The sequence below is a fragment of the Procambarus clarkii genome, chromosome 81 (assembly GCF_040958095.1).
Source record: "Procambarus clarkii isolate CNS0578487 chromosome 81, FALCON_Pclarkii_2.0, whole genome shotgun sequence".
NCBI classification, from domain to species: domain Eukaryota; kingdom Metazoa; phylum Arthropoda; class Malacostraca; order Decapoda; family Cambaridae; genus Procambarus; species Procambarus clarkii.
Window position 1 is genome coordinate 2090969 of NC_091230.1, and position 12111 is coordinate 2103079.

The 12111-nt window shown below is 40.9% G+C and overlaps 1 protein-coding gene across 2 annotated transcripts in view; it reads right to left on the reverse strand.

The window, feature by feature from the left end:
* Positions 1–5798, reverse strand: part of LOC138349711 (inhibitor of nuclear factor kappa-B kinase subunit epsilon-like) — a 139923-nt gene extending 134125 nt beyond the window's left edge. The window contains exon 1 of one of the 2 annotated variants that reach the window (XM_069315592.1): positions 5684–5798. The gene's annotated coding sequence lies outside the window, so the exon portion shown is untranslated. The remainder of the gene's footprint in view (positions 1–5683) is intronic. The other variant, XM_069315591.1, reaches the window with a different exon arrangement.
* Between the last annotated feature and the right edge of the window lie 6313 nt (positions 5799–12111).

Here is a 12111-nt window from a genome sequence, read left to right on the forward strand (position 1 = left end):
CTCGAAAAGCAAAGCGGGGCAGCCCCGGGGCATCCGGGTGAGCAACCAACCGAGCGCGTTGCAACAGACGAAACCTAGACTGCAATGCACGCGCCTCCTGTACCCGAAGAGAATCATCAGAGGATTGGGTAAATTGAGTCACAAGCAAGCAGCAACACTCACAGGACTCGAGGTCGAAAGTATGACTGACCCAACAGGCAGCATGGCAAAGTCCAAAAACAATGAGGGTCACCCTGAGACAAGGGGACCGAGCAACCCTCAAACACGCACACAGCGAGCGGGGACTCCGGGGTCGCATCCATCGAACCCATGCGCCCCCTAGGGGATTCCCAGGGTCCTGAGCATTTACTTTAAATTAAGAGGACTCGCGCTCAGGTAGTTCCAGGCAGGGCGCTGCTAACCGGCGCTCAAAACTACGAAGCGAACTTCTATAGCTGTACCCCAGGGACGTGTACACTTACGGGGACCTAGCAGGGGGCGCCACCGAAGAGAACCATGGAAGGGCAAAAACTAATGAAAGAATAGAACAGAACCCCCCACCAGGCAAAAACAAAAAGAAAAACAAAACCCCGCAAGAGGACAGCGAACCCCAAGGAACAGAGCCGGCCGCTATGTCGGGAATACAAGCTGTGCAGCACCCTGCACCCCTACCAGTGCAAACTGCCTCTTACCTGCCAGTAACAAGGGAGAACAGAACATCCAAGAGCCCAACAGGCGACCGAAAAGGTAAAACGGACCAGCAGAGGCAGACCCCAAGGAGCCTGTGGAAGGTGGCCCCAAGGGCAGTACTTACAGGGCACCTAGGCAAGGCAGCCCTAGGCGCATGCAGCCCGAGTACTGAAGATAACTCCTGGCTCTCGCACCCACAAAAACAAACACCACACGCAAAGCACAGTGCTGTAGCGACACTGGAGCCAGAGCACACGACCTTCGCCTATAGCATCAGCCTCAAGAACTGAGGTGTGGGTAGCCGGCATGGAGGGTCTGGGGCTCCCCCTTCCCTCTCCCGGGGAGGGGGGAGTTGTGTAGACAGTGGCGCGGCGGTGTGTGACGTCACACTAGTTTGCTTGTTTTTCTGTTGGGGAGTTCTATCCATTAGTTCGGCTTTTGGTAGCAATTTTAACCAGAATAGGGGTGTGTTTTGAGGCGCTTACCTTTCTGGGTGTCTGTTCCGGTCGATGGCAGACATAGAATGCTTTCAACCACACGGGGGCTTCTAGGCCTAAGAACTCCATACACATGACTGATGCCAAAGTCTGACATTAGCATATCAGCCTGGGATAGCTCCGGGGAGCAGACGGGGCTTCCCCCAGAAACCCCACTTCAAACTAAATTTTATACCTAATTCATCTAAATAAACCTACAAAACTATGTTAAAGTTATTACTTACCTTGCTGTTGGCGTATGGAAGATGGTGAGGAGGAGGGAGGAGAAGAGGTGTTACTGTTTGGAAGGGGAGTCCCCTTCTATTATAACATCAGGCAGTGAGGACTTCACTGGTGTGCACACACTGGCACGTTTTGCCTGCATACCACTAAGACTTGCTTGTCTTACTAAGAATCTGTCTTAAGACACTTTTTTTTTCCCTACATTTCAACACTTGTCTGTAGTACGACATCACATTGTCATTTAAAAGGTCAATGCAACGGCCTGCTACAGCTTTATCTGGGCGAGTTTTTTCAACAAAACTTTGCAATTCTTCCCATACTTCACACATTTCCTTAACACTTTAGCGTTATCACGTCGCTCGAGATCGTTACGACTTTTTGTGTTGTCGCACAGCGGACTCGCTCACGAGTAAAAATATTTCTATAAACTCTATTTGTTATGGGATCGACTTTGGGATAGTTTGAAAATGTCCGCCATGAAATTTCCGTTTTCTCTAATAGGCCCATAGCCTATTTGGGAGAATGGCATAGCATTGCACCATCGAGGTAAGACCATTGTATTGTTGACGCGACAAGTGTAATCAACGTAGTTTTTTATTTGGTGCCGGTCTAACGCATCCTTGTGTGACATTTTATACTTATGTTCTTCTAGAACATTCTATTGCAAACACATTGGTACAAAAATGAAATACGTACATTGAAAATTAAGTCAGGACAGTGAAAAAGAGTATACACTTTTCAGTGTTGCCACTATATCGCCCGAAACGCCGCACTATTTTGCCACTCTATCGCCCGAAACGCCACACTATTTTCTTAGGTTAAACCTTACCACTGGCTTTCTTTGGACCCATGGCGAGATATATAATAACAACTTTTATGGTCAAATGACCAAAAATCCAACAAAACACTGAAAATCCGGGTGAAGATTTGACGAGGGATAGTCACTGGGCGCGAGACACTGGTAAACTGAGGGGCGAGAGGCGACGATCGCCGTATCACCAAGCGCTAGATCGGCCTGTACACGTATCAACAAACTCGCCTTCCGAGGCACATTTTCCGAGCAAATACTGCTCGTATTCCGAAAAACTCGTATTCAGGGATACTCTTATTCCAAGGTACCACTATAGGCATTTACCCACAGCTTAGCGTTGGTTGCAGTCTGCCTTACCCGTGGTGTCCTCGACTGGGGAGTGTTATCTGACTGTCATCACTCAAATTACCCCTAGAGTGTTCTTTTCCCAAAAACTGTTCAATCACTTCGGCTTGACCGCCTGGGCATTGCAGTTTACGTCCCTGGTGTTGTCGGTTTAAGGTAGCCCACCCACTTCTTGCCTTCAGATCCTGCCACTAAGGATGAGCACAATAGCACCCCCTTAGTTCTCTTCTAGAAGCCGACATCCATTGGTCCCGCGGACTTGCCTCTACTCTATCCGTTTATTATTCAGGCTTTAACCATAATTGTCAGTTACACACAGCTTCACTTCCATGCGTTTTGTTCCAGACTAAACCGCCAGCAGTGGCTTTCAGGTGTAGGTCGGGCCCCCAACTGTGATATTGCACATTTTATTGATTAACTGCACCATCAGTGCTTTATTTATTATACGTTATTTAATTTATTATCATTACTATTTAACATACATTACTTGGCAATTATTGCATTTCTCCTCTTGCAAGTAGCCCTGTTCGGATGGTTTGGGGGGGGGGGTCGTTTAATTTCACACATGTCCGAGTTTAGTCCTTGCATGCTCCTCACCTGCAGGCACGCAGTGCAAGTACCCAGCATTCTGGGTACACACACTCTAACACAGCTACGCTGCGTTCTGAATCTTATTTTAAACTTTGGGCCCGATTGCTGGGGCGAATTTTATAGCCATCAGCTAATGAATCTATTCCCGGAATCACTTCTCGCAATTAACGGCATTCATGCGGCAACTCCTCCCAGTACTTTAATGCAGTTATCTATGCCTCTACTATCGCTTTGATTTAGCTACAGCTTCCACAACGCGTGCTATTTTACCTGCTATTTGTTATTCTATATGTACAGAGCTCCTTTTCCCCTTTGTTGCTGGTTCCTGTATCTCTGTTCTTGTCGAAGAGGTTGTCCTTTCACCATTACTTATTGTTTAACTGCAATGCACTTACTGGGCATTAATTACTTGCTGTGGACTATTTTCTTCCCTAAGCAAGTCTTCTGGAGGCCCTTGCTTCTCCACACTGTCCTACTTATGCCACATGCCCATTCCTGCCAACCCTTACTGCCTTAGTATTTCCAGAATGACTACAGACCACCGGGGAACACTTGATGGACAGCAAACATTGGATGGCGCCCGAGGAACACTCTAGACGGACTGCACGGGTGGGCGACCGCAGGATCTACTAACCCGCCCTGGGGCCAGCCTTGCTGGGCTAGCCTCTGCGAGGGAGGGATACAGCGACGACGACACCCACGAGGACAACCTGGCGTGGCGGTGCACAGCACGCGCAGCACTCATGCAGTAGTATGCCCACTTCACGAACACCACGTCGCCCGCCTTGCCTACACATGAACCAGGTGGTGCTCCATTGGTCACTTCCCGGATGCTGCTTACCTAGCAGCATCAGCCACGTATGCCCAACTCTGTACCTTTTTTCAGTTCAGGAAATCCCGACTGTTTTTTTAACGGCAGAGGTAATGGGTGTACGGGCATGGATGTGGATGCAGACAAGGCAAACACCACAATGCCTGTGACGCAGAACTCGCAGCGACGCCCTTCCTGGTGGCACGGCCCCCCTATGTCAGGCAAGAAGTCATCGCCCCCCTCCACGCTGACAGCACTCGCCCTTCGGGGGGAGGAGGGGTCCGGCCTGCTGGCCTTGCGGAGTGGGGGTGCAGCGCCGGCCCCCAAGTGTTCCGCTGTCCGCAGCTACTTACTCTGACTTGTAGGAGTAATGTTAATTTTGCCCTCTATGTATATTTTGCATGTACTGGTTAATTTAGTACCAATTCGTTATGAATTTATATTAATGTCTTTTCGGGTCGCTTGGACAGGGGCATTATTAAATGTTACGTGTTTAGGCCAATATATGCTACTGTAAATGCCCCGATTCTCCATGACAAATATGTTATGCATTTGCCTTACTTTTACTCATAGATAATAAGTATTCGGTGTTCTGCAGATCTTGATTTAATTAGTTCCCGGCAATAAGCATACAGTACTGTATTAATGTTATTACGGGGTTCACTTACGTTGAGGTAGTGTACTCAAAGTTATACATGCCTATGTTATGCAGTTGTTAAATATACAAGTTATAGCCGCTTCATTAACATGTTCTGCAGTAGTATTGCCGGAACAACCGTGGACATCTTCAAGAGAAAACTAGACTGTTTCCTCCAAGGAGTGCCAGACCAACCGGGCTGTGGTGGGGTATGTGGGCCTGCGGGCCTCTCCAAGCAACAGCCTGGTGGACCAAGCTCTCACAAGCCAAGCCTGGCCTCAGGCCGGGCTTGGGGAGTAGAAGAACTCCCAGAACCCCATCAACCAGGTATCAACCGGGTATGTATGTATATACTTACATACTGTCACACTAAGAATGTTCCAACAGCAAGAACAGCAATACTCTAGTACAGTCATAGAACCCATAACTGCCATGTACTCACATTAAGCATAATCTTAAGCTTACAACACTCATGTCTAATCTGACTAGTGATATGACATTTGATACATTCTACTACACAGCACTGACTGTGCAGTCATATAACACAAAAACCTTCATGCAAACCACACACACCAATAAAAAAGGTTACAATAGGGCTTGTTAATTAGGTCACACTGCTATTTCTTCAAATGATACATCTAGCACCCATTGATACTCTCACTACATGGCAAACCCAATAAACCCCAAACACAAGCAGCTAGAATACCTTACTAAACAAAAAACTTACCTTATGAAAAATTTGAGAACATATATTCCACCTACAAAGATATATCAGCTTCTTTTACAGCTGTTCCGGTGTAGTGCTGCTGCCTGTATTATATGCCCTACACAGTGTCTTCCTTACCCATGTGGCCCGTCTTCAAATTTACGATATTATATCTAAATGTGAATAAATCCAGATATATTGCACAAAATTAAAGTTAAAACTGACGACTTTTTAAGTTCATTTGAAATCTGTCAAGGTCATCACACAAAACCTTGAAAACACATAGATTACCCTCCACTTGACATCTTTTCTACATGCAGAGACTGGAGTTAAAGTTACACAGGATAAATAACACTCACCAAAAGAATATGGTTAAACAATATCCTGTACTAACATGAAAGCTTTAGAAGCGGAGAGGTGGGGAGAAGAGTGGAGGTAACGAGAGGCAGTCACCCGAGTCAGCTGGACTCATAACACAGGAAGTAAACAAACCACTCCAGCTAACTCACAACTTTTACTCAGGAACATAACTCTCTTATTTCACTAAGATAATTTTCTACTTATTACTTAAAATTTAAAACAAATGAATTATATAACATATATATTTATTAGTATCTTTCATTTCATTAGAGAAATATACATTTTAATACGATTCAAGACAAAACCTATTTTATTGTCCAAAGTAAAAACAAATTATTTTTTTTAACAAGCTTAGGAAGAATTAATTAGTGATCACCATGCAATACTTAGCACATACACAATCAAAGATGTTAAATCATGTAGCGAGTAGATTATCCCAATAATATATTGGGTTCCCAATATATATATATGTGTATCCCAATAATATATGTGTCATGGGTTCGTATCCTGGCCGGGGAGGATTTACTGGGCGCAATTCCTTAACTGTAGCCTCTGTTTAACGCAACAGTAAAATGTGTACTTATATATATATATATATATATATATATATATATATATATATATATATATATATATATATATATATATATATAAATATATATATATATATATATATATATATATATATATATATATATATATATATATATATATATATATATATATATATATATATATATATATATATATATATATATATATATATATATATATATATATATATATATATATATATATATATATATATATATATATATATATGACGTCTATATCTCTCTCTCTCTCTCTCTCTCTCTCTCTCTCTCTCTCTCTCTCTCTCTCTCTCTCTCTCTCTCTCTCTCTCTCTCTCTCTCTCTCTCTCTCTCTCACTTTCACCTGAGGCTCCGTCCACCACCAGTACTCAGACCTCTTGCACATGAACTGAGGTCAAAGGTCACCATTACCCACTTACCTCACGCCACCCACCTACCTTCCTCCCCCACACAGTCAACTTCCCCTCACTGACAGACCTCACTATTCAGCCCAGTCTTTTTACAACGTCAGGAAGTCATATATATATATATATATATATATATATATATATATATATATATATATATATATATATATATATATATATATATATATATATATATATATATATATATATATATATATATATATATATATATATATATATATATATATATATATATAAAAAAAAAAAAAAAAAAAAAAAAAAAAAAAATACTCGCTCCAAACGCATTATCCTAATGAGAGAAACAAAGCTCTTCTTAATACTATTTATTTATTTATTTATTTATTTATTTGATAGAGCTGATAAGTTAGCCAAAGAATCTGCCTTTAAAGGAGCCGTTGAGTGTAACCTTGGATTGTCAATGAGCAATCTGAGAGCAGCTGTACACCGAGAACTTCAACAAGATCTTGTAGATCTGAGGCAAAGTGAAATTGACACCAGTAATTCCATCTATCATCATACTATCATGCAAGAGGAGCCACACATCTATGGATCATCCAATAAAATCAGCAGACTTCTAGATGTTACTACTGCTCGGCTTAGACTCGGTTACAAGTATCTCTGGGAATTCTCATTATCTGCTGATGTAGACCTGACCAAATGTAAACTGTGTCAACAAAATTATTCGCACACCCTCCGTCACTGTGTGATGGAGTGCGAAAAGATACGTGAATTTAGAGACAATTCTATAACCAATGTTCCAGCGATGTGTCAATATTTCATTCAAAATGATCTGCTACCAGAAATTTTAGCCAAATATCCCCAGTTTGCTAACTGTAGGTAGTAACTAAGTGATTGTAACCTATCCACCGCTGCCCACTGGATGGGGGGCGGTGTGCAGGACAAACATATAAATTTTGACACTAGCTCTCCACATATGTCAGTTGCTTAATTTAGAACCTGTACTTGAGGTCGATCTCGAACCCATTGTTGATGTGATGACTTATATTGAATTTTGTAACTAGCTCATCAAGATTGTAACTTGCTTAGCTAAATGAATTGTGGGGTTCAGTCTCTGAGCCCATTATGTGCCTCTGTAACCCTTTCCACTACCGCCCACAAGATGGGTATGGGGTGCATAATAAATGAACTAAACTAAAAAACTATTTATTTATTTATTTTTATTTATTTATTTATATACAAGAAGGTATATTGGGTTAGAGAGAATACATAGCATAGTATTTACAATCTTGTAAAGCCAATAGTACGCGCAGCGTTTCGGGCAGGTCCTTTATCTAACAGACAATATTAAGTAGGTAAATTCAAGCAGAATTATTAAAATGATAACAGATACATTGCAAGAAAAAAAATGAGATGAGAGAGAACAGTAAGTATATTAAAGCACATTGGTATATTAAAGCTCTGGTTGATTACATTGACAACTTGATTGGTAATTTAAACAAGATTAACAGACACCGTACAGCAGATTGATAGCACATATAAGAAGACAGCAATGATCACAATGGTAAAGATGTTCGGAATGGGTATATAAAGATAGGGAGATTGGGTAGCAATAGATACACTGCAATTTTAAAGCAACAAGGTAAAAAAAAATATGCAGATGAGATTAGGTACTTTTTAGTTTTGTTTTTGAATGACGCAAAAGTTGGACAGCTTTTCAATTCATTAGGGAGTGAATTCCATACACTGGGTCCCTTTATTTGCATAGAGTGTTTACACAGATTAAGTTTGACTCTGGGGATATCAAAGAGATATTTTTTTCTGGTGTGGGGATAATGGGTCCTATTACATCTGTCCAGGGAGAGTTTCAGACCAGGATTTGCGTTTTCTGATCAGGGGGGAAAATGACACAGGCAGTTTTGGGAGCTTAATTTATTAGTAAATTAAATTCTGCAGAACATGTAAATAATATAAGTAGGAATTAACAAATGTAACATGTCCATGTCTGAGTACTAATATTTAACTTAAAATGTACCGCTTAGCCTAGTGACATGGAAAACACGTTCTGCAGAAACCTAATGGCAGATGAAATGTAATTAGAACTAGGTATAACAGTCAGGACACAAAGGGGAAATAAAGTGTATAGACACATAACACTTAACGGAGCCCTACCAAGACATAATGGGAAATCCTAGAATTAACAGGCGGGCAGAAAATACCTAGTGACTGGGGAAAGACAAATGGGAGAAGTTTTTCCTAGGGCGTGAGGCCGGCCGCCAAGGAATAAGGAGAAGGGTTTTCTGACTAACGGCAGGGCTTACTAGCACCTAGACTGGGCAAAGTATTAGCTGCGGACAGCGGCTAATTGACGGTTCTATTGTTACGTAGAGTATGGTGACAAATAAACACAGACACTAAGATACTATATATATATTTGGTCGAATATACAGAAGTACACAGGTGATACGTTGGTGTGAGTTGAGCGCACTGAGCGTTGGTACAGTATCTCGCAAGTGTCTGCTCTAGACCACACTTGAAAGTAGACATGCCCGAAACGCTTTGCGTAATAGTGGCTTTAGGCATTGTATGTACTAGCTCTACCTATAAGTCAAACAATCCTTGTAAATATACAATACAATACAATACAATACAATTTTATTTAGGTAAGGTACATACATACAATAAATATTTACAAGGATTGTTTGACTTATAGGTAGAGCTAGTACATACAATGCCTAAAGCCACTATTACGCAAAGCGTTTCGGGCATGATAAACTTAAATGACAAGCTTAATACTAATTGAGCATAATGAGTAGAATGAAAACAAGAAATGAAAACATAGATGAAAAAGCAGCACAAATACAATTATGTCGAAAAACAGCGCTCTTTAAAGAAAAAAACAGACATTGGTTGACAATAGAAGGGTAAGGTAGGTTACAGGGAATTTATTAGGTATAGCTTCGCTTTTAACTTAAACTGGTTGAGAGAGGTACAGTCTTTAACATGGTTGGGAAGGTCATTCCACATTCTGGGCCCCTTGATTTGTAGAGCATTTCTAGTTTGATTAAGTCGTACTCTAGGAATATCAAAACTGTATTTATTTCTGGTGTGATGCTCATGGGTTCTGATACAACCTTCTATGAAGCTTTTGAGATCAGGATTGGCATTATAGTTTAGCGTTTTATATATGTATAATACACATGAGAGAATGTGCAGTGACTTAATGTCTAACATATTCAGAGATTTAAGTAGGGGTACCGAGTGGTGTCTGGGGCCAGAATTGGATACTGTCCTAATAGCAGCTTTGTGTTGAGTAATTAGAGGACGTAAGTGATTTTGGGTAGTAGAGCCCCAAGCACAAATACCATAGTTGAGATATGGATTGATAAGGGAGTAATAGAGAGTCACCAGGGCAGGGCGTGGTACATAATATCTGATCTTAGAAAGAATGCCCACAGTTTTTGAAACTTTTTTTGATATATTTAGAATGTGTCCCTGGAAATTAAGCTTGTGGTCAATGAGAATGCCAAGGAATTTGCCATCTAATTTGTTACAAATTTGGGTATTGTTTATTTTGAGATTTATTTGATTAGAGGATTTATTGCCAAACAGAATATAAAAGGTTTTGTCAATGTTAAGGGTGAGTTTGTTGGCAGTTAGCCACAGATGGACTTTATTTAGCTCAGTATTTACTGTGGCATTTAGAGCAAGGGGATCAGGACTGGAGTAAATGAAGGTTGTGTCGTCAGCAAATAGAATTGGTTTGAGGTGTTGGGAGGCATTTGGAAGGTCATTAATGTAGATGAGAAAGAGGAGAGGGCCAAGTATGCTGCCCTGGGGAACACCAATGTTGATGGGTAGGGTGGGAGAAATTGTATTATTCACAGAAACATATTGGAGCCTGTCAGTAAGGTAGGATTTGAGGTATTGTAGGGAGTGTCCTCTGACTCCATAATGATGTAATTTAAGAAGAAGGTTTTGGTGGTTGACAGTGTCAAAAGCTTTACGCAGGTCCACAAACAACCCAACAGAGAACTCATTTTTATCAAGAGCTGTATGAATCGAGTTAAGCATACTAATAAGTGCATCGTTAGTGCTTTTTTTGGGTCTGAAGCCATATTGGCAAGGGCTAAGTATATTGAGTTTGGCTAGATATGAGTAAAGCTGCTTATAGATTAGTTTTTCAAAAATTTTTGACAAGTTTGGCAGGATAGATATAGGTCTGTAGTTGTTAACATCTGTGAGATTACCACATTTGTGGACAGGCGTTACTCTCGCTTTTTTTAGAATATCTGGGAAGGTTTGGAGTTCAAGTGACTTGTTGAAGAGCAAAGCAATAGCAGGGGCTAAAGATCTGGAGGCTTTTTTGTAAATTAAAGTTGGTATCTCCTCAAGGGCACCAGACTTGGTTTTAAGGGAAAGGATTATCTCATTGACGTCAGTGGAATTAATAGGCTTTAGGTACAGAGACTGTGGATAGTTACCTGAAAGATAGTCATTAATGTCTGTACTGGAAGATGGAATATCATTTGCAAGGGATGAACCAATGGAAGAGAAGAACCTATTGAACTCAGTAGCAGAATCAGAGGCTGAAAGCTGACCATCGTTATTAGACAGGAGAGTCGGTTTGTTATTTAAAGACTTCTTTGATCCCAATATTTGAGAAATTGTTCTCCAAGTTTGTTTAATGTTGCTCTTTATTTGGGTAAATTTATCTTCATAGTATTTAGTTTTGGCTCGTCTAATTATCTTAGACAGCAATAATGAGTAATTCTTTGAGAATTCTTTGGAGACAATTCCTAACCTATACTTCTTCTCAAGGTCATGTTTTTTATTAATAGATTTAAGTATTCCCTTTGTAAGCCAGGGATTGTTAAGCCTTTTGGTTGAGACTTGTTTTGTAAGCATAGGACAGTGGGTATTATAAAGGCTAAGAGTTTTTTGAAGAAAAGATTGCACTGCTAGGTTGATGTCCACTATGTTACCTAACTCGGACTCCCAGTTGACATTATCAGCAGCAGTTATAAAATTGTCTATAGCAGTTTCATTGTGTAGTCTAAAACGTATCACTCTTGACTCAAGAGGTGGTTTGCTAATGTTAGTTAAGAGAAATGTGGGGTAATGGTCTGTAGTGCTATCGGTGATTATACCTGAAGTAAGCGGAGAGGTTATGTTTGTCCAGATGTGATCGAGCGTCGTGGCAGTGCTATCAGTGATTCTAGTAGGTCTAGTGATTAAGGGTATGAGGAAGCAGGAATTCATACAGTTGAGGAAGCTAACAGCAGTAGGGTGTTCTGGCTCGCAGAGGTCAATATTAAAGTCCCCTGCGATAATTAGGTGGTTTTTGTTCAGTCTGTTATCAAGTATTAGATTTCTAAGGTTTGAGTTGAATTCGGACACATCAGTGTTAGGAATTCTATAAACTGCACCCACAGTCAGGACAGACTCGGCACCCTTGACTACATTTATTGTATGTATGTACC